At 32.7% G+C, this 22,796-nt stretch overlaps 1 protein-coding gene across 27 annotated transcripts in view; it reads right to left on the bottom strand.

Annotated features, from left to right (window-relative positions):
• Nucleotides 1-22,796, bottom strand: part of LOC114344868 (voltage-dependent calcium channel type A subunit alpha-1) — a 460,590-nt gene that overhangs the window by 359,300 nt on the left and 78,494 nt on the right. The gene's annotated exons all lie outside the window — the stretch shown is intronic.

Here is a 22,796-nt window from a genome sequence, read left to right as displayed (position 1 = left end):
AAAATAAATGTAATTTTTTGAGTAATCAGATATTAGACTATTTTTGTTAGATTATAATTCGAGGAAATTATAATGTATTATAACAAAATCTATTAATACCTAATGCAAGTATACCTATAATATATTATTCATTAACAAAAGGAAATAAGTTGTAAGAAATACAAATAGAAAATAGTTTTTTTAATCCCTATGTTACATAATTAAAGTTATCCACCAAAATAATGTTATCTGTGAAGCGTGAAATTTGTAAAAAGTTCTCTACTTTTGTTAAAAAAAAATGTTTAGTTTGAAATTTAGGATGACAGAATGTCAATGTAGTAAAAACAAACAGTGTAGCCTTAAAAGTTACTAAAAATATAACCAAATTTCAGAAAAAATTGCATGAAAAATAGGACATGTTCTATTTAGCTGCAACTTCTTGCAGCAAGAAGTTGCTTCAAGAAATTGCAGCTTTTCTGTGCAAATTTCGTATGACACGATGCAATTTCTATTGCTGCAAGAAATGGTGCAATTAATTGCGCAATTAGTTGCATCGTGTAAAGTGGCTATTAAATAAACAACGATGAACAGAAAGAGTAACCTTAATAGGCGAGCGATTTACCTCTAAAAAGATGCATATAAACGGAATATATCCAATAATTTTTTTGCATTTCTACCGCTCCAAATCTTTTCTATTCGATTCTACAGTCCGTGCAATATATCATCTGTGTCATAGCACGTGACGTCACATGATACTAACACGAAATATTTAAGTCGCAGGGTTTGTTCCTTTTTAGAATCGTTTAGCTGAGTATACTGGAATTACAGCCACTAGACATATTTTTTTATATACGCGTAGAAATAATATTAGAAGATTTCTATTAGGCAGCGTTTAGACGCCGCGATAAATGCGAGCAATTTATCGTAACGATCGAGTTGTTTCAATTTATCGTTGTGTGTAAACGATACATCGCGCATCGCAGCGATTTATCGCTGGTTTAGGTGCTGCGATAAATGCGAGCAATTTATCGTAACGATCAAGTTGTTTCAATTTATAATCAATATCGCAGCGTCTAAACAAGCTTTAAAAAATCAATAAATCGTAGCAATTTATCACCACAATAAATTGCTCGAATTTATCGCGGCGTCTAACGCTGCTTTAATTTAAATTTAAAGAAGTATACCCTAACTTGTTTCATTTAATTTGTATAGGTGGAATATAAAGCGTTTTTATAAAGCACTTTGTGCGGATTACACTCTAACTGCGATCAAATAAAAGGTGACATTTTGGCATAAATTGCTAACATTTATTTGGCAGTTGCGGTGTTGATACTTCAGATTTGTTTTTATTCTTTACTATAAGTATTTTTATTGTTTTTATTATTTACTTTAATGTCCGACTGGCATATTATTTGACAAATAATGACATGATTTCGAAGTCAGTTAAGTATGATATAATGCCCTTGAACGTTACTTATTTGAAAACTAATTAATTCAAAATTTATTAAAAAATTTTGCATATAAAGAATAATTTAGTCGGACATTAAATGTTGAAGGCACCACGGGTATTATAGATAATAACGCTTTCCGCCAACGTATATCCCTCGGGCCAAAGGCCCTCGGTATATACACCATTGATCTCAAGCGTTATTATCCTTATAATACCCTTGGTACCTTAATAACTATAACGTAAAATTATAACTTAATTCTTGTTTTCTATTTCTAATGTGTTTGTTTATTTACATTGACTATTAATTTGGTTTGTTGTATAATCCACTTTGCAATAATTATGTGATATATTTGATTTAAAATAAATTCAAGAATTTTTTGTAACCTTGGGCAACACTGTCAACTTAGATCTCTGACGTAGATAATGACGGGCAACGGTATCTATGTATCTAGATTGTACGGACTGTATTATAATCTTCAAAGTTCAAATTAATTTTTTCCAATCAAGAACTAACTTACAAAAATTCCCGAATGACCACGAATAATATGATTTTAGGCGCATCTCATCGAAATAAACACGTTTTCTCTCTTGGAAATTTCTCTCAAAAATTGCACAAATAACTCGAAAAGGAATCATTTTTCGAAAGATTAACAAGAGAGAACAAGTGTTTACTTCGATGGGATACTAAAAATATTTTATTCAAAAGAATTTGCTAAATTGTTTTTTATATATCAATATATTTGTTAGATAATAACAATTTCCAGCCTACTTGGAAAAATTTTTAAAAATACATTTTAACTTTAACAATGTACAGAAGCGAATAAAAAAGATTTCGTGCAGTAGAAATGCAAAAAAAATTAGTCGGTTTATGCTCTGCCGGTATATATTTATTGGTTTTAGCTCTGTCTGTTTTAGCAGGACCCATACATATACATCTGCCTTCAAATTGCGCAACTACAACTGTACAGTTTAAGTCTAAGGTGTTGTTTAAGGTGTAATCGCGTAAAAATGTGTATGTGTGACTTGTTTGCACAATAATGATCGTACTCTGTAACTTTACGCAATTTAATCGCAGATGTATAATACTTATTTAACATGGGAAAGATTGTTGTTAAATAACCTTAAAATAAACAACCTTAATTTTTGTGAGCGGTACTACTTTTATACATACAGTGAGCACGTAAAGGTTGTAATAAATTCATTTTCTCGAGAATGAACGATTTTAGAAAGAAATCCCGAAATCGGTCAATTTTTATTTTTAAGTTAAGACTTTTTGGCATATATATCATACTAGTGGCGTCACCCATCTGGGCGTGATGACGTCATCGATGATTTTTTTTAATAGGGGTCGTGTGATAGCTCATTTGAAAGGTAATTCAATTCTCTATTCAGTATTATAAACATTAACATAATTATTTATACAGGGTATCCAAAAAAAAAATTTTTAATTAAATTTATTGACATAAAAAGAAGAATGTGTGTAATTTATTTAATTTAAAATACATTTTACTGCTATCAGAAAACAGGAAAAAATGTTTATTTGGCAAAAAATATATTGTTTTTCGCTTAAATTTAATATAAAGCAGCCACCCACCAGCCTCGTGACAGTTTGAAGATTTAATTAGGGCGAAAAGCAATGATTATTTTTCAAATAAACATTTTTTTTCTGTTTTCTGAGAAAAGTAAAATGTATTTTGAATTAAATAAATCACATACATTCTTCTTTTTATGTCAATAAATTTAAACAAAAAAAATTTTTGGACACCCTGTATAAATAATTATGTTAAGGTTTGTATTACTGAATAGAGAATTGAATTGCCTTTCAAATGATCTATCACACGACCCCTATTCTGACTTAAAAAAATCATCAATGACGTCATCACGCCCAGATGGGTGACGTCACTAGTATGATATATATGTTAAAAAGTAGTAATTTAAAAATAAAAATTGACCTGTTTCGGGATTTTTTTCCAAAATCGCCCATTCTCGAGAAAATGAATTTATTCCAACCTTTACGTGCTCACTGTATAATAGATTAATAAAAAAATTTATTTATTTTTGCTTAATTTTAGACGGCATTTGGAAAATCTTGTCTATTTCTAAATGAAAAATGTATATACTGTGTATACTAAAATCAAAATAAAAATGCACTGGAAATAAAGAAACCAAGACACGTTAAATGATACTAGGAGCACTTCCGAATCATTATTTACAATGTATCAACTTTGTAAGTCATTATTTGGGATTTACAATGTATGTGTATACATTTTGGGAGTGCTCCTCATAACACTCAACGTGTCTTGGTTTGTTTATTTCTAGTGATTTATTGTGATTTTATTATGTTTGCATTACAGATATTAGATTGTTTTCAACAAGATTTGTTAATTTTTACCAACTCTTGGAATTCCTACATTAAATGACATGTAATAATTACTGCTCAAAAGTATCACCTTTTACATCAATAAAATTTTATTTAGGATTGTTCTGGTTCTTAAAAAGAAAATTTGCTAGTTTCCTGCAAAATTTTAGGCTTGTCTCGGGCCACAGATGACTGATTCAGACGGGGCTGTATCGTCGCCCCCGTTCGCCAAATTATTCCGATTCGATTTCTTTGCACAAACTTCCTCAAAAAGAGGTCTTTACCACAAATCCACAGGGTGGCTGCTTTCTCATCTTTCAGCAGCCACCACTTGATTTTTTGTGGTTATCGGAGAGGACCACAAAAAATCAAGTGGTGGCTGCTGAAAGATGAGAAAGAAGGTCTATTCAGGAGAAGAATAGTAGAAAAAATATGTTGGAACATGAAAGGAAGCCCTAATACAATTTGGAGAAAAATGGCCAGTAGTATTAGAGAGACTGCTATTGAAATACTTGGGAAAACGTCAGGAAAAAAGTTTGAGGATAAAGAGACTTGGTGGTGGTCAAACGAAGTACAAGGAAAAATAAAAGAGAAGAGAAAATTATATAAAAAGTGGCAAGAAACCAGATCCGACACAGATCTTCAAAACTATATGGTGGCGAAAAAGGAAGCGAAAGTAGCAGTAGCAAAAGCCAAAGCAGAAGCGTATTCAAACCTATACGATCAACTTGATACCAGGGAAGGCGAAACGAAGATATATAAAATAGCCAAGAAGAGAGCAAAGAAAGCAAAAGATTTTAATCAGATTAGATGTATCCGAGATGAAAATAATAAAATACTAGTTCACGAAAGGGATGTCAAAAAGAGATGGAGAAAGTACTTTGACAGTTTATTAAATGAAGAATTTGACAGACAGCCTGTAGAGTCAACGGAAACAGTAGCAGCAATGGTCACCAAAATAACCAACGAGGAAGTGGCTCAAGCGCTTCAAAAAATAAAGAAAAGAAAAGCGGTAGGACCAGATGATATTCCTGGGGAAGTATGGAGAGCATTGGGAGAGACAGGAACAAGGTGGCTAGCAGGTCTATTTAATAGAATTATGGAAGTCGGACAAATGCCAGACGAATGGAGAAGCAGTATACTGGTACCTGTTTACAAAAACAAGGGAGATATACAACAATGTACAAACTACAGGGCTATAAAACTGCTTAGCCACACCATGAAAATATGGGAAAGAGTAATTGACAGACGGATACGTGAAGAGACCGAAATATCCGAGAATCAATTTGGCTTTATGCAGGGTAGATCAACAACAGATGCAATTTTCATTATAAGGCAGTTGATGGAAAAATACAGGAGTAAAGAAACAAACGCTCAAATGGTATTCATTGATCTTGAGAAAGCATATGATAGAGTTCCACGAGAGATTCTGTGGTGGGCACTCAATAAGAAAGGAGTCCCTGGTGAATATGTAAAGATTGTGAGGGATATGTATGAGGGAGTAACGACTAGTGTTAGGACAGGTGTGGGAGAGACTGATAAATTTCATGTGAAAGTAGGATTGCACCAAGGCTCGGTGCTTAGTCCGTATTTATTCTCATTAGTTTTGGACCAGATAACAGCGAAACTACAGAGTAACATTCCATGGTGCTTAATGTATGCTGATGATGTCGTGTTAGTAGGAAATAGTGAAAGAGACTTAGAACAAAAACTGGAACAGTGGAGACAAGCTCTGGAGGAAAAAGGTTTAAAACTTAGTAGGACAAAAACAGAGTATTTGGAATGTTCATTTAAAGATGGAGCTACTACAAATAAAATGGTATCTTTGGATGGTGAAATGATTGTGAAAAGCAATAGTTTTAAGTACCTAGGATCGGTATTACAGAGTAATGGAGAAATAGATGGAGATGCATGCAGTAGAATTAGGGCTGGATGGATGAAGTGGAAAGAAGCGAGTGGTGTGTTGTGTGACTGAAAAATTCCAATGAAGCTGAAGGGAAAATTCTATAAAACAGCCATAAGACCGGCTATGATGTACGGAACTGAATGTTGGGCAGTGAAAAAGAAAGAGGAACAACGAATGCATGTGGCGGAAATGAGAATGCTTAGATGGATGAGTGAAGTGATAAAGAAGGATAAAATTAGAAATGAGTATATTAGGGGAAGTCTAGGCGTGGCACCAATTGATGCCAAAATGAGAGAGCATAGGTTAAGATGGTTTGGTCATGTTCAACGTCGAGACGTTAATCACCCAATACGAAGAATAGCTGAAGTGCAGATTCCTGGAAGGAGTAGGAGAGGAAGACCAAAGAAGACCTGGGGGAGGCGATAAGGCAGGATATCTTGGTAAAGGGGATTAACATTGATATGACCCAAGATAGAATTGTGTGGAGAAATGCAATTAGGGAAGCCGACCCCGCATAGGGATAAGGCAAAGAGAATGATGATGACCACAAATCCACAGGGTGCCAGGCGGTGCCGTGATGCTTAAACAATTTTTTTAAACAAATTCACAAAACTAATTGTTTCACTTCGAACAAATTTTTTTTAGATAATATGGGTCTTTCTGAGGAAAACCAGTTTCTTGTTATTTTCCTCTAAAATTGATTTTTGTTGAGTTATACGCGATTTAAAATTTGAAAAATGCAAAATTGGTCATTTTCAAGGCTTAATAACTCGATTAAAAATTAAATTACGAAAGCCAGAAAGTGATCAAATCAAAGTTTAAAACCCCTCCTTCAAGAACCTGAAGAAATTTTTGTCATTATTTTATTACAAAGCTGTTATTTTTAATTATTAACAATTAGTGCTATAGTCCAGGCTGTATCGTCGCCCCCGCTAGCGAAATTATTTCGATTAGATTTGTTTGCATAAACGCACTCAAAAACAGGTCCTTATAACAAATCCATAGAGTGCCGGGTAGTACCTTGCTCGAAAAATTCTTTAAACAATTTGTTTAAATTTTTGAACGAATACATTAGTAGAATGGCAGAGGATAGGATAGTACGAATAATACGAGATAAATCACCAAATGGACAGAGAAATATTGGCAGACCAAGAAAAATATGGTGCGATAATTTAAACAATTTAGGAGGCTAATATTGAAGAAAAAACATGCTTTAAAGCGTACATACAAGAAGGAAAATGAAGAAGAACTTCATAAGGTCATAATTTCTTTCAAAATAAATTAAATGGTACAAATATTTTTTAATTCTTGCAAAACTTAGTACCAAAGTAGAATCTGTTTACGAGATATTTGAAAAAAATTTAATTTTTATTTTGTCTTTTGACTTCAAAAGGCACTAGCTTTTTTGTATGCAGATTTGTGCTAACGTCAGTTAGGCTCTGTGGAGTTATTTTTGACACAAAATAAAAGATTTAATTTATGATCTAATCTATTTTTGCACTCTGGATAATGGGATAATGGCTCAACTAGAATTATAAAAATGGAACTACTTTATTTGACGTTTTGCCCTTCACATCCGAAGCCGTTGAAAAAATAAGTTTAACAGATTAGGAAACCAATAAAAAAGGAAGGATAAATTTGATGTGGAATTTAAAAGAAATCTAAAACTCAGCCCAAATAATAAACATAAAAAGCAATTTTTATTGACTATTCGTGTTTTGTTCCCGCGAATGCATATGTCTGTAAATTTTCATTCATTTGCATTGGAGAAAAGGCAGTCAAATTAACGTCTAAAGATTTGACGCAAACTATTGAACTAAAGAAAAGCGTTTAAAAATATGTAGTATGTCTGAGTAACATCATGCTTTTCTTTAATTTTCTTTGTTAATTTTCTTCAAATCACTAAAAAGAGATTTTTCTGCTCTCATGATTGGATATCATTAAGAGTGTTTTAATAAAACTCTTTACTATCAATATTATATTTACTGGAAAATTTACTTTGAGCTTAAAAGCTATGTTTGGTAATAGCCTCAAATTCGAAAGCTGAAACGTCAAATAAAGAGTGGTAGATGACTTTTGAAAATTTCAGATTTTTGTCAAGTAAACGGTGATATTTTTCAGAGGAGTACGGTTCATTTTTAAATCTTCATTTCTTAACGTGGTTCTAGTCTTTACAAGTTACATATATTCACAAGACATTTCGTTTTCTTGTAATAAAATAGAAAGATAAAAATAAGTTGAATAAATTAAAATATTTGATTTTTTTATGTAATAGAAGAAGGAACTTTTCTTAGAAGGGATATAACTACCACTCCCAGAAAACTTGTCTTTAAGTATATCCCATTTGATTTCCATTCATCATATAACTTCTAGAATCTAATAATTAAGAAACAATCTCATACGTGGAAAATCATAAATGGATTAAGTTGTTTTCTGGACTCGCTTTTTACTTGGTGGTAAAGAACACAATATTAGCCTCGGGTAAGTAAAACTATTTTTTATTTCAGCAAAACTTCGTATAGAAGAAAGAAAATTTTTGTTTCTTAAAATATGGCTTAATAAATCCTTTATTTAATAAATAAAACAAAGTACCAGATGAATTTGTAATAACTTTTGATTTAGCTTCAAAAATACATTTTTATTTCAAAAATAAAATGTATGTGGGATGGAATGTCAAATTGACAAATAAGAATAATATTCACACTATACAGTGCTAGTAAAAAGTCTGTACCCCTCTCGTATCTTTTGAACCGTTATATCTATAATAATGAAATTTGGAGGGAGGAAATAAACGGACGTACGCTTCTTAAATATTCATGAAAGGTGACGTAATAGGCACAGATGACGTTACAAAGCCATTGTGACCGATTATTTTAAATGGGACCTTATGGCAAGTGATACCTCGTTTGAAAGGTATTCAAAATACCTATTCAGTCATACTAATTTTTTTTGAGTTTTAGTTGATTTTGATTTTAGTGAATAAATCAAATAAATATAATATTGTAGTTTCGCATTTGATTAATAAAAATTCAAATGTCCGCCTATGGTTTTTTTGTTAAAAAAGTTGACGTTTTTCAATTCTGTAGTAGTTTTTACGCCAACGTCAACCTTTTTGACAAGTAATCATATGCGGAATTTTGAATTTTTATTAATTAAATGCGATACTACAATTTTATATTTATTTCATTTATTCATCAAAATTAGCTTAAACTCAGACAAAATTAGTATTACTGAATAGGTATTTTCAAAACCTTTCAAATGAGGTAGCACTTGCCATAAGGTCCCATTTAAAATTATCTGTCACAGTGACACTGTAAAGTCATTTGTCATAATTACGTCAACTGTCATGACTAGTTAACAAGCTTACGTCCGTTTATTTCTAGGTCTGGATCCCGCGTATGAAAAAAAAGTTGATTAATAGCAAGCTGAAAATTTGTTAATAGCTTAAGGGTGTCTAGTCGGACAAACTTTGATATATGGGAACACTGGAACAGGGGAAGTTTTAATTGTGGAACAGGTTAAAAATTTGGAACGGTCAGATCACGAAAACGGCACATGTATTTTGTCCGACAGAACAGACTTAAACTCTTCGAACAGAGATTAAACTCTCATGCAAAAATCAGACTGCTATGTATTACCAAATGGGCGTTTTAATGAGTGGAACATGTAGAATATGTCAAATGACAGGCATTATGACAGGTGATAAATAGCAGTCTGATTTTTGCATGAAAGTTTAATCTCTGTTCGAAGAGTTTAAGTCTGTTCTGTCGGACAAAATAAATGTGCCGTTCTCGTGGTGTGACCATTCCAAATTTTTAACCTGTTCCACAATTAAAACTGCCCCTGTTCCAGTGTTCCCATATATCAAAGTTTATCCGACTATACACCCTTAAGCTATTAACAAATTTTCAGCTTGCTATTAATCAACTTTTTTTTCATGCGCGGGATCCAGACCTATTCCTGCCTCCAAATTCCACTATTATAGGTATAACTGTTCAAATGATACGAGGGGGAGTACGGACTTTTGAATAGCACTGTATAAAAAATTATAGCGAGAGCTTTGAACAAATGACACTTATAAGTAAGATAATTAGCAAATAATATTTGACATTATTGACATCGACCAGTATATTTAACAACTAACTGATGGCAGGAGGAAAGAACCTGACGATTAAACAAATTTGTTATCCAAGAACTCGCGATCTTAATAAGGAGCATAGTTATAATACTATATGAGCCAACCATATTATTTAATACTGCAAAAATATGAAATATGATTCTTGTTAAAGTCTAGAACGATAATATGTTACAAATTTGTAAAGTAACAGCTAAACTGTTACCTTAGCATAGCATAAGTTTATCAGAATCTATTTTAAAAGCAATAGAACCTTTTAAACTATTTATGTTTGGAAATAAACCAAATATCGATCGTGTGAGGAGAGTTGTGAAACCTAGTATACAGTGTGCATACAATGGGTCATATTTATATGTTGGACATCCTTGTCCACAAGATATGACAAATTTGGTTAAGTTGTTTTTATTTAAAATGTCAATACCAAACATGTTATTATATACCTAAGTTGTATTACATTCTTAGCTGGGATTTGAAAAGAACAGCTTTTGTATTTACACTCACCGGCACAAAATTCTGAATCTCCCGTAGCTGCAACCCTTAGCATTATTTTGGAGATAATTTATCTAACTTTTTGAGGTATTAATATCGTCTAAAAGATTTTTAATTTTTTTTCAGATCAGCATTCGACATTTGCCATCAAACTTTTTTAGAGATAGTAGATATAAACTAAGGCTCTGAAATATCGTTATTGGTTTCTGAAATAACTAAGGTTTCAGCTACGAGAGGTTCAGTTGGAACAGGACAAGATTTTGTCAAACACAACTGCAACAAAAACTGTTCCACAAACAGATGCAAGAGCAAGAAGGCAAAGATAATCCGAAATTTTAAGTGTCATCAAAACACTCCATGGAAAAATAGATATTTTTTAAAATTGAGGTATAATTATTGCTCTTATAAAAAACACTGATAATTTGTTATAATATGATTGTTTCTGTTACCAATTTCCATTAGTTTTAACGACGAGTCATTATCTTTTAATAAAAATAATATTTTCCAATTACAGAGTATTTTATTTAGTTTATCTCTTTATGTTGGTTTTGTAGAGTATATTATAAAGGCCTTACTAGTTGATCCTGAAGTATCCTATTATAGTCTAAGAACCCTCCGACTAACGGTCGTCCTGTAAGGCTAGAAATTTGTCTAGTGATAACCCATAGCACACCAAGGCTAAAAACCATGACCTGGCAGGCATCAGCCGTGCACGTGTATTTACCAGGTGAATCGAAAAGTGCAAATTTAGGGGGTAAAATAAACTTTCTCCTCTAAAGTTTAAATTTAAGTATGTGTTAGAATAAGTCATTTAGAAGAAATGTGCACAATGGCAGGCGATCCTGAAGAGCATAAGACCTTGCCAGGCGAGGGGAAAGATTATGGGTTTTTCCTAAAATTATTTTTTTTTGCACCGAACAAAGTTTTTTAGGTTTTTTGAATCATTCCAAACACAAAAAGTTTTTGGTGATTTTTCTCTAACTTAATAGTTTTTGTTATATAAGCGATTAAAAATTTAGAAAATTGCGAAATCGGCCATTTTTTACCCTAAATCGGACATTTAACTAAAAATTTCAATGTTGCCAAGGTAGGACGATATTCTTTAAACATTGATTGATGAAATCCCGAAGAGTTTTTTGCAATACAATATCGAAAACCCCTTTGTTATTTAATTGCTAATCAAGCGGGCGCGACACTGTAGTATAAATGAGAACGTTTAAGTTTGCATAAATTCATTATCTCGAGAATGGGCAAATTTGAAGAGAAATCCTGAGACAGGTCGATTTTTATTTTTAAATTAGGACTTTTTGGCATATATATAATATTAGTGACGTCATCCATCTGGGCGTAATGGCTTACTCGATGATTTTTTAAATAAGAGTAGGGGTTGTGTGATAGCTCATTTGAAAGGCTATTGAATTCTCTATTCAGTAATATAAACATTAACATAATTATTTATACAGGGTGTACAAAAAAAATTATTCTTCTTTTTGTCTAAATTAATTTATTAAAAAAAATTTTTTTGTACACCCTGTATAAATGATTTGTTAATATTTATATTACTGAATAGAGAATTAAATAACCTTTCAAATGAGTAATCACACAACCCCTACTCTCATTAAAAAAATCATCAATTACGTCATCACGACCAGATGGATGACGTCACTAGTATTATATATATGCCAAAAAGTCCTAATTTAAAAATAAAAATCGACCAGTCTGAGGATTTCTCTTCAAATTTGCCCATTCTCGAGATAATGAATTTATGCAAACTCAAACGTCCTCATTTATACTATAGTGTCGCGCCCGCTTGATTAGCAATTAAAAAACAAAGGGGTTTTCGATATTGTATTGCAAAAAACTCTTCGGAATTGCATCAATCAATGTTTATAGAATATCTACCTACCTTAGCAACATTGAAATTTTTAGTTACATGTCCGATTTAGGGTTAAAAATGGCCGATTTCGTAATTTTTAAAATTTTTAATCGTTTATATAACAAAAACTATTAACCTAAGAGAAAAGTCACTAAAGACCTTTTCTGTTTGGAATGATTCAAAAAACCTAAAAAAAACTTTTTTCGGTGCAAAAAAGATAATTTTAGGAAAAACCCCTAATCTTTCCCCTCGCCTGGCAAGGTCTTGTGCTCTTCAGAATCGCCTGTCATTGTACACATTTCTTTTAAATGACTTACTCAAACACATACTTAAATTTAAACTTTACAGGAGAAAGTTTATTTTACCCCCTAAATTTGCACTTTTCGGTTCACCTGGTAAATACACGTGCACGGCTGATGCCTGCCAGGTCATGGTTTTTAGCCTTGGTGTGCTATGAATTATCACTAGACAAATTTCTAGCCTTACAGGACGACCGTTAGTCGGAGGGTTCACTAGCTCTTAGACTATTACGTTTAGGACAAACTAGTTTGGCCTAGGCCAAACTAGTTTGTGTGTCTGAAATACACACGAAAATGGAGAAAGATAGAAGTAATACACATATGAAATTTAGGAAAAGTCTGGGGGACCCGAGATGAACTGTTTGTAGTGTTCTTTCATAGAGATGCTTAGATATTAATCAGGAATTATAATATGTCTTTATCAAGAAGTGAACTCTAATGAACTAAGAGTAATCACACGCATACTCACAGGAAGCAGATATTGCAGATAGTATTTCTTTAAAATGGACAAAGTGGAGAAAGCATAAAATGCAGAAGAAATTGCCAAATATATTAGGTATGCAACCGGAGTAGCTTCGAAACGAATAATACTATTTCTTACAAATCCTAATATTTTAAACTAAATCATAAATATATAGGGTACACCTAATCGGTTTTTAGGTTGCAGTATGGAAAGATCTATGAGGCTATACAGCCCATTTGAAATCTACGATCTAAAAGGTAGACGAAAAACTATTTCTTTTTAGTTAACATAAAACTCAAATTTTCTTGTTTAGTTCAAAATGATTGGTTTATTATTATAAACAAACAGTATTCAAAATTAGATACATTTTTTATTTTCACTTTAATATACTACAGAGCAGAAATGACTTCTATTAAACCCATCAGTGTTATGTAAAATATGATTGTCTTTGCTTTAACTTTACAGTTAGAATTTGACTCATTTCGAGTAAGTATGTACTTATGACCTTAGTTTTATACGGAGGCTGAAAAAATATTAGAAACTTCTTTCACTTCTTGAAAGGTAAAAATTAGCTCCTCCATCATGATATAACCCAGTATATAGCTCAGTTTAACATTCTTGTTTGGTATTAACTTTATGTTTATAACCAAATAACCAAATTCGAAATACCTTGAAGACAATTATCAATGTGGATCATTACTTACAAATCAACCTGTGTTCAAATCCTGTTTATTCTGCAATACCTATTAGCTCATTTTATACACGTTTATATTTTTTTTCTGTGTTGACCGAACTTTTACCACCAAATCTTTTAACTAAAGAATAGGCAGGAATTTAGATGGTATAATTTATATTTTTGTTTAATTTATAACATAATAATTGACGCTGGCTGGACAATTTCATTTATTATTATTTACTTAAAAGCGCCAAATTATATCATTACTAATTTATTATAATAATCGATAATGATAATATAAAAATGCAAGAAATGTACTTATGGATAAATAAAGTATTATAATTGTAGTAAAATGACAAAATTAAAAGAAATTGTATTTAAATTCATTTAATTATTCATTACTCTGCCTGGGGTTTATAAGCGCAAAGACTAGGTGGATTGAGAAAGACTAGACTAGTGGATTGACTAGAGAAGACAAAACTTATACAAAAATTTATATTGCACTACAAGATACCAGACGCATGGAGAAACAGCATAATGATACCAATGTTCAAGAAATGAGACAAAGAAGACCCCAAAAATTATAGAGGTATAAATCTACTGAACACCGCACTTAAGATAACCACAAAAGTCCTAACCAACAAAATCAATAAACTAACAACTTTATTAAATGAACAACAAGGATTCAGATCCGGAAGATCCTGCGTAGATGCCGTATTTGTACTGAGACAAATCACAGAAAAGGCCATCGAGTACAATAAACCAGCATATCTATGTTTTATTGACCTGACAAAGGCTTTCGATCGCATCCAAGTCGAAGACGTCTTACACTTACTCTATAGAAGAAACATACCAATGAATATTATACAAACCATCGAAAACATCTGCTTCCATAATCAAATACAGGCAGAGATAAATGGAAAACTAACATAGTTTATACCAGTACAAAGCGGAGTCAGACAAGGTGACTCGTTAAGCCCACTTCTCTTTAATGTAATAATGGACTAAATAATAAAAGCAGTACGTAAAGGTCATGGTTACAGAATGGGGAACAAAGAAATCCAAATATTATGTTATGCAGACGACGCCGCATTCATCGTCGAGACATAAGACGATCTCTAAAGATTAACACACATCAATATCAATACAACAGCCAAGAAACACAATATGATAATATCAGAAAAATAGCAAATGTATGACAACATCTAAATACCCACTACGATGTAAAATCGAAATTGATGGGGAAATAATAAAGCAGGAAGCAAAGTTTAGATATCTGGGAATAGATATAACCAGTTACGGAGATGTTGAAGAGGAAGTACGACAACAAAGCTTAAAAGCAAGTAAAGCGGCGGGATCTCTTAATGACATAATCTGGAAGAACAAACACCTAAGACAAGACACAAAAGCAAGAATCTATAAAGGAGCAATTACACCTATATTGACATACACGGCGGAGACAAGACCTGACACATCTAAAACGAGACGACTACGGATGGATGGGTGACAAAAGGGAAACAGGAGTTGAACGAACACATTAGTAGAATGGCAGAGAATAGTACGAATAGCACGAGATAAGTCACCAAATGGACGAAGAAGTATTGGCAGACCAAGAAAAAGATGGTGCGATAATTTAAACAATTTAGGAGGCTAATATTGAAGAAGAAACAGGCTTTAAAGCCTACATACAAGAAGGAGGAAGATGAGATAGTATTTAAATTCATGGAAGGATGAAGATAAATGTCTACAAATATTTTTATAATAAAGAAATAGTATTTGTAGATAACGCCAAAAACTGTCCAAAAGAACATTGCAATGAGGACATGGGTAACAAACTGTCAACAACTGTCAAATTACATAAAGAAACCAACTATGGCCACGAAGGATTATCAGTTTTTTATTACTACACACACCGGCAAAATTAGCCGAATACGTTAAAAATGGGACATGTTTGATGTCTCGTATTTCATAAACCAGTGGTCCGATTTGAGTGATTCTTTTAGTATGTTATAGCCTTATTATTTAAAAATATCGTTGTAATAATATTGTTGCTAGACAGGTAAATACCATTTTATACCGGGTGTACCAATCATACTGTGTTTTTTTCTTAAAGTTTGGAACACCCTGTGGAATATTCTAGCATATGTAAAATATTAGAATTAATACTCAATTGTAGACTTAGGCTTGCTTAACATTTTCCTTTTCGATTCATTTACTTATGTGAGATAATAAAAAAGTTATGTGCGTTAACAACTATCCATGTTTTTCATCAATAAATCCTCATAGAAGGGGAGGAAAGTATACTAAATTTGCAATTACTCGAGCGTTATGGGAACCTATTGGATTGTGAAGAGTATATGCTAAAATCAGAAAAAGGTTAAGTTAAGTTTTCCATAAAGTGGGGGACTTTTCATTTTTTAATTTAATTTTCCATTTGAAACAATCATTTTTCTCCGATTATAGCGCTATTTCTCCATAATTCGAAAAAATATGTCGAATAAAAGTTGCTTATTTTTACGCAAAGAATCCAAATCTGCAATAAAAATTGGGGGCTCCTATTTAAGATTTTAAATTAAATCCCCCACCCCACCTCCGTGGGGGCTCGTGACACCCCACGGAGAGGGGTGGGGGTAAATTAAAAATTATAAATACGAACCCTGCGATATTTTGCGAAATAAACATCAGATCGTAAAACTGCAAAATACACCTATTCAATATTTTTCAAAAATCTACCGAATGGCACCAAACACGACCCTCCACGGAGGTGGGGTGGGGGGTTACATTAAAATATTAAATAGGAGCCCCAATTTTTATTGCAGATTTGGATCCTTGACGTAAAAATAAGCAACTTTTATTCGCAACATTTTTTCCTATTATGGATAAATAGCGCTATAATCGGAAAAAACGATTGGTGGAAATGGAAAATTAAATTGAAAAATGGAGAGTCCCATACTCTATGGAAAACTTAACTTAACTTTTTTTGGTTGTAGCACCCACTCTTCACAATCCACTCCAGGTCACAAGAACGCTCGAGTAATTGCAAATTTAGCATACTTTTCTCCCCTACTATGAGGATTTATTGATAAAAAACCTGGCTAGTTGTTAAAGCACATAACTTTTTTATTTTCCAACATAAGCAAATGAATCAAAAAAGAAAATGTTAAGAAAGCATAATTCTACAATCGAGTTTTAATTTTAATATTTTATATATGCTGGAATATTCCACAGGGTGTTCCGAACTTTAAGAAAAAAACACAGTATGCTTGTTACATCCGGTATAAAATGACATTTACCTGTCTAGCAACAATATTATTACACCGATATTCTTAAATAAAAAGGCTATAACATACTAAAAGAATCACTCAAATCGGACCACTGGTTTATGAAATACGAGACATCAAACATGTCCCATTTTTAACGTGTTCGGCTAATTTTGCCGGTGTGTGTAGTTTTAAAGATGATAAATATAGGACAGAATTTATGCAAAGAGAGTCAAATATAAAAATAAAAAAGAAATAAGTTGCATATTGAATCAATAAGAACCAATACAGTCAGTGATTTCCCATATTATAATCAAAAACTTCAGACATAATTACTAAAAATGTAATCGACACGACAGAAGAAATCAACGAATCATTTAGAGAATAAAGTTTTTTGCTGAAGAAATGAAAGTCTTCGGATTGCAACAAAATTCTAAACCAACTTTTAAAAATTGGTACAAATATATTCACTGAGTAATGAAGAATTTTATTGCAAAAAATTTGTATGTAATATATTTATCTGCAATAAAATTGAGGCTTTCGAAAGGTGGCTTCATCGTCGGATCCTGAAAATCTCTTATACCGACCACGTTACTAACCAGGACCTCGATTTTTGACCCTTCGCTTCGTTATCGATAATTCGCTATCTGTATACTAAACAGATACGAAGCGAATACGTTCGATAACGAAGCGAAGGGTCAAAAATCGAGGTCCAGGGTGTTTCATTAAGAATGAAAAAAGAATTATAAACCACAATAAAAACAGCCAAAATCGAATACCTCGGTCACATCATGAGGAACAGCGAGATATATGAAATACTGCAACTAATCTTGCAGAGAAAAGTAGAAAGAAAACGGGGATCAGGAAGGCAAAGGATTTCCTGGTTGAAAAATCTACGTATGTGGTTCAACACAGCAACCACAAATATTTTCAGAGCAGCAGTGTGCAAAGTTAACAATCAACGCAAAGAAAACAAAATGAATGGTCGGAAAAATTAATATCGAAGACTCGGTACTAAAATTAGATAAGAAAAATTATTTATATGGGAATGGGAAATAAGCCACAATTAAAATGAAAAAATAATTTTATTAACGTTTCGACGCCCAAATCGGGTGCCGTTGTCAAAATACAAAATACTACTAATGGAAACAAAAATGTTGTTGCTTAGTAAAAAATTCTTCTAATAATTTATTTAATTTGACTCATTTATATCGGCAATTCAGATACATATGATACATTTTAAAGTATAAGACTTTAAAATGATATTGCCAATATTTATGAGTTGCGTTCCTGGGACGACTTTACTGAAAGATAGTTCATTCGATTACATGAAATCAACCCCAACTCAAGAATATCCGTCACAAAAAAAAATCATAGCATGTGATCTGTCTTTAAAAAGACAACCACATGCAACGGTGACATTAAAATTCTAGTGTTAGAGATCTCATAGTAAATCACGAGGGAAAACCAGGAAAAACCTCGTGATACTATCCCGACATCGTAAGTATTTGGTCTTACATTTAAATTACTCTCAAAATTAATACCAAATTCTGACTTTACTATAATTTTGTTTAAATTATAAATAATATCAATAATATATGGATATATAAGTAATACTAAAATATAAAATATGTACTAACTCGACTATTGACTTATTAATTGTGGTATTTTCTTTCTATTGACTTCCTCTTTCAGTATGGGTATCCACATCCTACTGCATTCCACCGAGGAATTTGCGACACAATTGGTTTCGTTTAGCATAATTAGAGCCGCTTCTTTGATTTTTCTCTTTTTACTATCTGTTTCTTTCAGGACTATACTTGAATCTCTCCACTGAACTCTATGTTCATTATCCCATGCGTGTTGACATATTTGAGATCTATCAAACTCTCTATTTTTAATATAAGATTGATGTTCACTTATTCTAACGTTTAATGGTCTTGATGTTTCACCTATATAAAACTGTTCGCATTCACAAGGTATTTTATAAATACAATTCTTTGTCCTTTCTTGTTCATTGTTAGGTTTAGTCTTAGATAGAATAGATCTCAATGTGTTGTTTGTTTTGAATGTTGTTGAAATGTTGAATTTATTTCCTATTGTTTTAAGTTTCTCAGATAGTCCTTTTATGTATGGTATTGATATTTTCCTCGTATTATTTCTTGTGAATGTTGTAGGATCCCGTTCTATGTTGTTCTGTTCCATTCGATCCAATCTTGATAATTCTTTATTTATAAACGATAAAGGATAATCATTTTTTAATAAAACAGATGTTAAGAATTGTTTTTCTTCTAAAAATTAATTTTCGTTAGAACAAGTAATTTTGGCTCTATCATATAAGGATTTTATAATTCCCTTTTTAACGCTGATGTGATTTGATTTGTAATTGAGATATCTGTTGGTATGTGTTGGTTTTCTATACACTTGAGTCTCATATCCAGTATCCTTCTTTGAGACTAAAACATCGAGGAAAGGCAGGGTGTCATTATATTCCTTTTCCATTGTAAATTTTATTGTCTCTTCTTGATCGTTTATAATATTCAGGAATGTATCCAACAATTCTGATCTATGAGGCCATATTGAAAACACATCATTGACATATCTCCACCATACAGTGGGCTTTAAATTTTGTTTAGAAATTATATTAGTTTCGAAATCCTCCAAAAAATTATTTTTTCATTTTAATTGTGGCTTATTTCCCATATAAATAATTAATCATAAAAATGCCACAAGGAAATAGCTTCAGAATAACATTAGATAAGAAAATCCCGGAAAAGGGAAAATTCTTGAACACTTTAATTATCTGGATAGCTGGATTGACTATATATAAGCAGTGGGGTTCCTACGGTTTCCTCCGCATCCCACATTTCGTTCGCCATCGTTTTCTATCCACCCACTCGTTTTCTTCAATTGCTCTATCTGCCGTAGACTGTTTTATGCATTTCTTCCATGTTTCTGCAGGCCTTCCTCTTCTTCTTCTATTCATGGGTGTGTAATTGAATGCTCTTTTTGGCCATCTTTCCTCTGACATCCTCATAACATGACCATACCATAGCAATTTCTTTGTTTCTATATGGTCAACCGTGGAATAAACACTCTTTGTCCGTCGTCTTATTTCCTTATTTGGTACGTGTTCTAATCTAGATACCCTGCATGCTCTACGTAAGTAATCCATTTCAGCTACTTCTATATTTTTTCTTTTCTTTCCGGTGAGTTGCCAACACTCTGCTCCATAAGTTATAATAGGTTCCACAATTGTTCTGTAGATTGTTAATTTTGTGTTCAGCTTCATCTTATTAGACCATAATAGATCATTTAAAATACGAGTTGCTTTCCTTCCATGCTGTATCCTATGCTGTATGTCTCTTTTTGTAGTTCCTTCTTCTGATATTATGCTTCCTAAATATCTACATTCCTTACATTTTCTTATACTTCTTAACTCTAATTCCGGATCTTCGGTTTCCTCTCCTATTCTCAAATATTCCGTTTTCTCCATGTTCATACATAGGCCCCATTCTTCATATTCGATCTGTAACTTTCTTAGCATATAATCCATATCGCGTTCATCGTTGGCAAGATTTGCAGGCTGGATTGACTGCAAGGTGTAAAGTGATGAGGAAATTTTGACCAGAATAGAACTTGTACGAAAAAGCTTTGTTGGCTGGCGTTCTGTATTGTGCATTAGAAATCTGTCATTGACCACACGTCTAAGAGTATTGAAGTGCTACATCTGGTCCGTTTTGTTCTATGGATGTGAAACTTGGACAACAAAAATGAAGAGTTTCAAAAAATTGGAAGCGTTCAAGTTGTGTACAGCACACATATCCAACGAACGTGTGCTGGAGACCATGCACAAAGAGCTAGAATTGATCAATGTCATAAAAATGAAAAAGGTTCCTCCCAATTGGGATCTACTTTCAGCTTTATACGCTTAACACCAATATCTGTTGTTGACAAATCAAGCCATTTTGAAGTTGTAACCCCCTCCCCTTAGGATCATCCTGGTTACGCCGTTAGAGGACCTAAATATTGCTTACTCCGGTTGATCATTCAGAGCAAAATCGAAGGAAAACGCTGAGTTGGAAGAAAATAACTGTCCTGGCTGCGTAACATTAGACAATGGACAGGTCGAACTCGAGGAATTGTTTCATATAGCTGCCGACCGAGAAACATTTCATCAGCTTGTTAATACGACGATAGCCAACGCTTAAAAACAAGCACGGCACACAAAGGAGAAGAAGAAGTGTGCAAAATACAGATTGCCATGATGGCCACCAGCATCGAAATGGATAGGCAGTACAAGAAAAAATATAATAAACAAACTATTTTAGAGCACCCTCCGACAAAAATATAATTTTTAATAAAACCAGAGCTAATAATTTATTGTTATAACAGATCCATATATTATTATGTATTTAAGAAAATAATTAAATTCGTCCAGTAAATCAAATCTGGGGAAAATTTACTTATTGCTAAATTTTCCGATTTATTTTCCATCCGGGAAATACAATTAAAATTTTATTATCGTCATCAAGAGCTAATAGGTATTTCCAGAAGCTGTAAAATTTAGTCTGTAAAAAGCTGAAGTAAAGAACACTAAAGAATAAAAACTTTACAGGCTGTTATTTTCTCGAGACTTTTATGCGTTTTCTGAAAAGCTACATGAGAATAACTTAGCTTGATTCTCAGAAAATTAGAAATAAATAAACTGAACGCTTTAAGTTATTTTTCCATAACTTTTTAAAAATATTAAATTTTTTGTTGGTATTGTCTCAATGGACCTTTCTCAAGTATTTTTACGTATTTATTAATTATGTACGTACGTAATATTTTTTTGAAGTGAAAACTTCTTTAGGGACGTTGTGCGATTTTTGGATAGGGGAAAAGCATTGAATTCGCGACCGTCATCGCGACCGTCATTGCGACCGTCATCGCTTATGCTATATATTATTTGTGTGTATATATAAATTGTATAGAAGTATGTATTTCAATTTAAAATAAATGTAAAACCTATTTTTAGGATGGGGGAAAAAGATTTATTTCGCGACCGTCATAGCGACCGTCATCTCTTCGACGAAATAAATTTTGTACGTATCTATATTATGTGTATCTATACATAAATTGTATAGAAGTATTTAAATTTAAAATAAATGTAAAACCTATTTTTCAATAGGGAAAAAGGATTTATTTCGCGACTGTCATCGCGGCCGTCACCTCTTCAAAAAAAATAAATTTTGTACGTATATGTATTGAAGTGAAAACTTCTTTAGGGACGTTGTGCACTTTTTGGATGGGAAAAAGTATTAAATTGGCAACCGTCATTGCGACCGTCATCGCTTCGAAGAAATACATTTTTGAAGTGAAAACTTCCTGAGGGTCGTTGTGCACTTTTTGGATGGGGAAAATGTATTAAATTAGCGGCCGTCATCGTTTCGACGAAATAAATTTTTAAAGTGAAAATTTCTTTAGGGACGTTGTGCACTTTTTAGATAGGGAAAAAGTATTGAATTAGCGAACGTCATCGCGACCGTCAACGCTTCGGCAAAATAAATTTTTAAAGTGAAAACTTCTTTTGGGGACGTTGTGCACTTTTTAGATGGGGAAGAAGTATTGAATTAGCGACCGTCATCGCTTCGGCGAAATACATTTTTGAAGTGAAAACTTCTTTAGGGACGTTGTGCACTTTTTGGATGGGGAAAAATTATTAAATTTGGATGGGGAGAAAGTAATAAATAAGCGACCGTCATCGCTTCGACGAAATAAACATTTGAAGTAAAAACTTCTTTAGGGACGTTGTGCTCTTTTTGGATGGAAAAAAAGTATTAAATTATCGACCGTCATCGCGACCGTCATCGCTTCGATGAAATAAATTCGTGAAGTGAAAACTTCTTGAGGGACGTTTTG

The sequence above is a fragment of the Diabrotica virgifera genome, chromosome 1, assembly GCF_917563875.1.
Source record: "Diabrotica virgifera virgifera chromosome 1, PGI_DIABVI_V3a".
Lineage (NCBI taxonomy): Eukaryota > Metazoa > Arthropoda > Insecta > Coleoptera > Chrysomelidae > Diabrotica > Diabrotica virgifera.
This window is presented reverse-complemented; position numbering and strand designations above follow the sequence as displayed.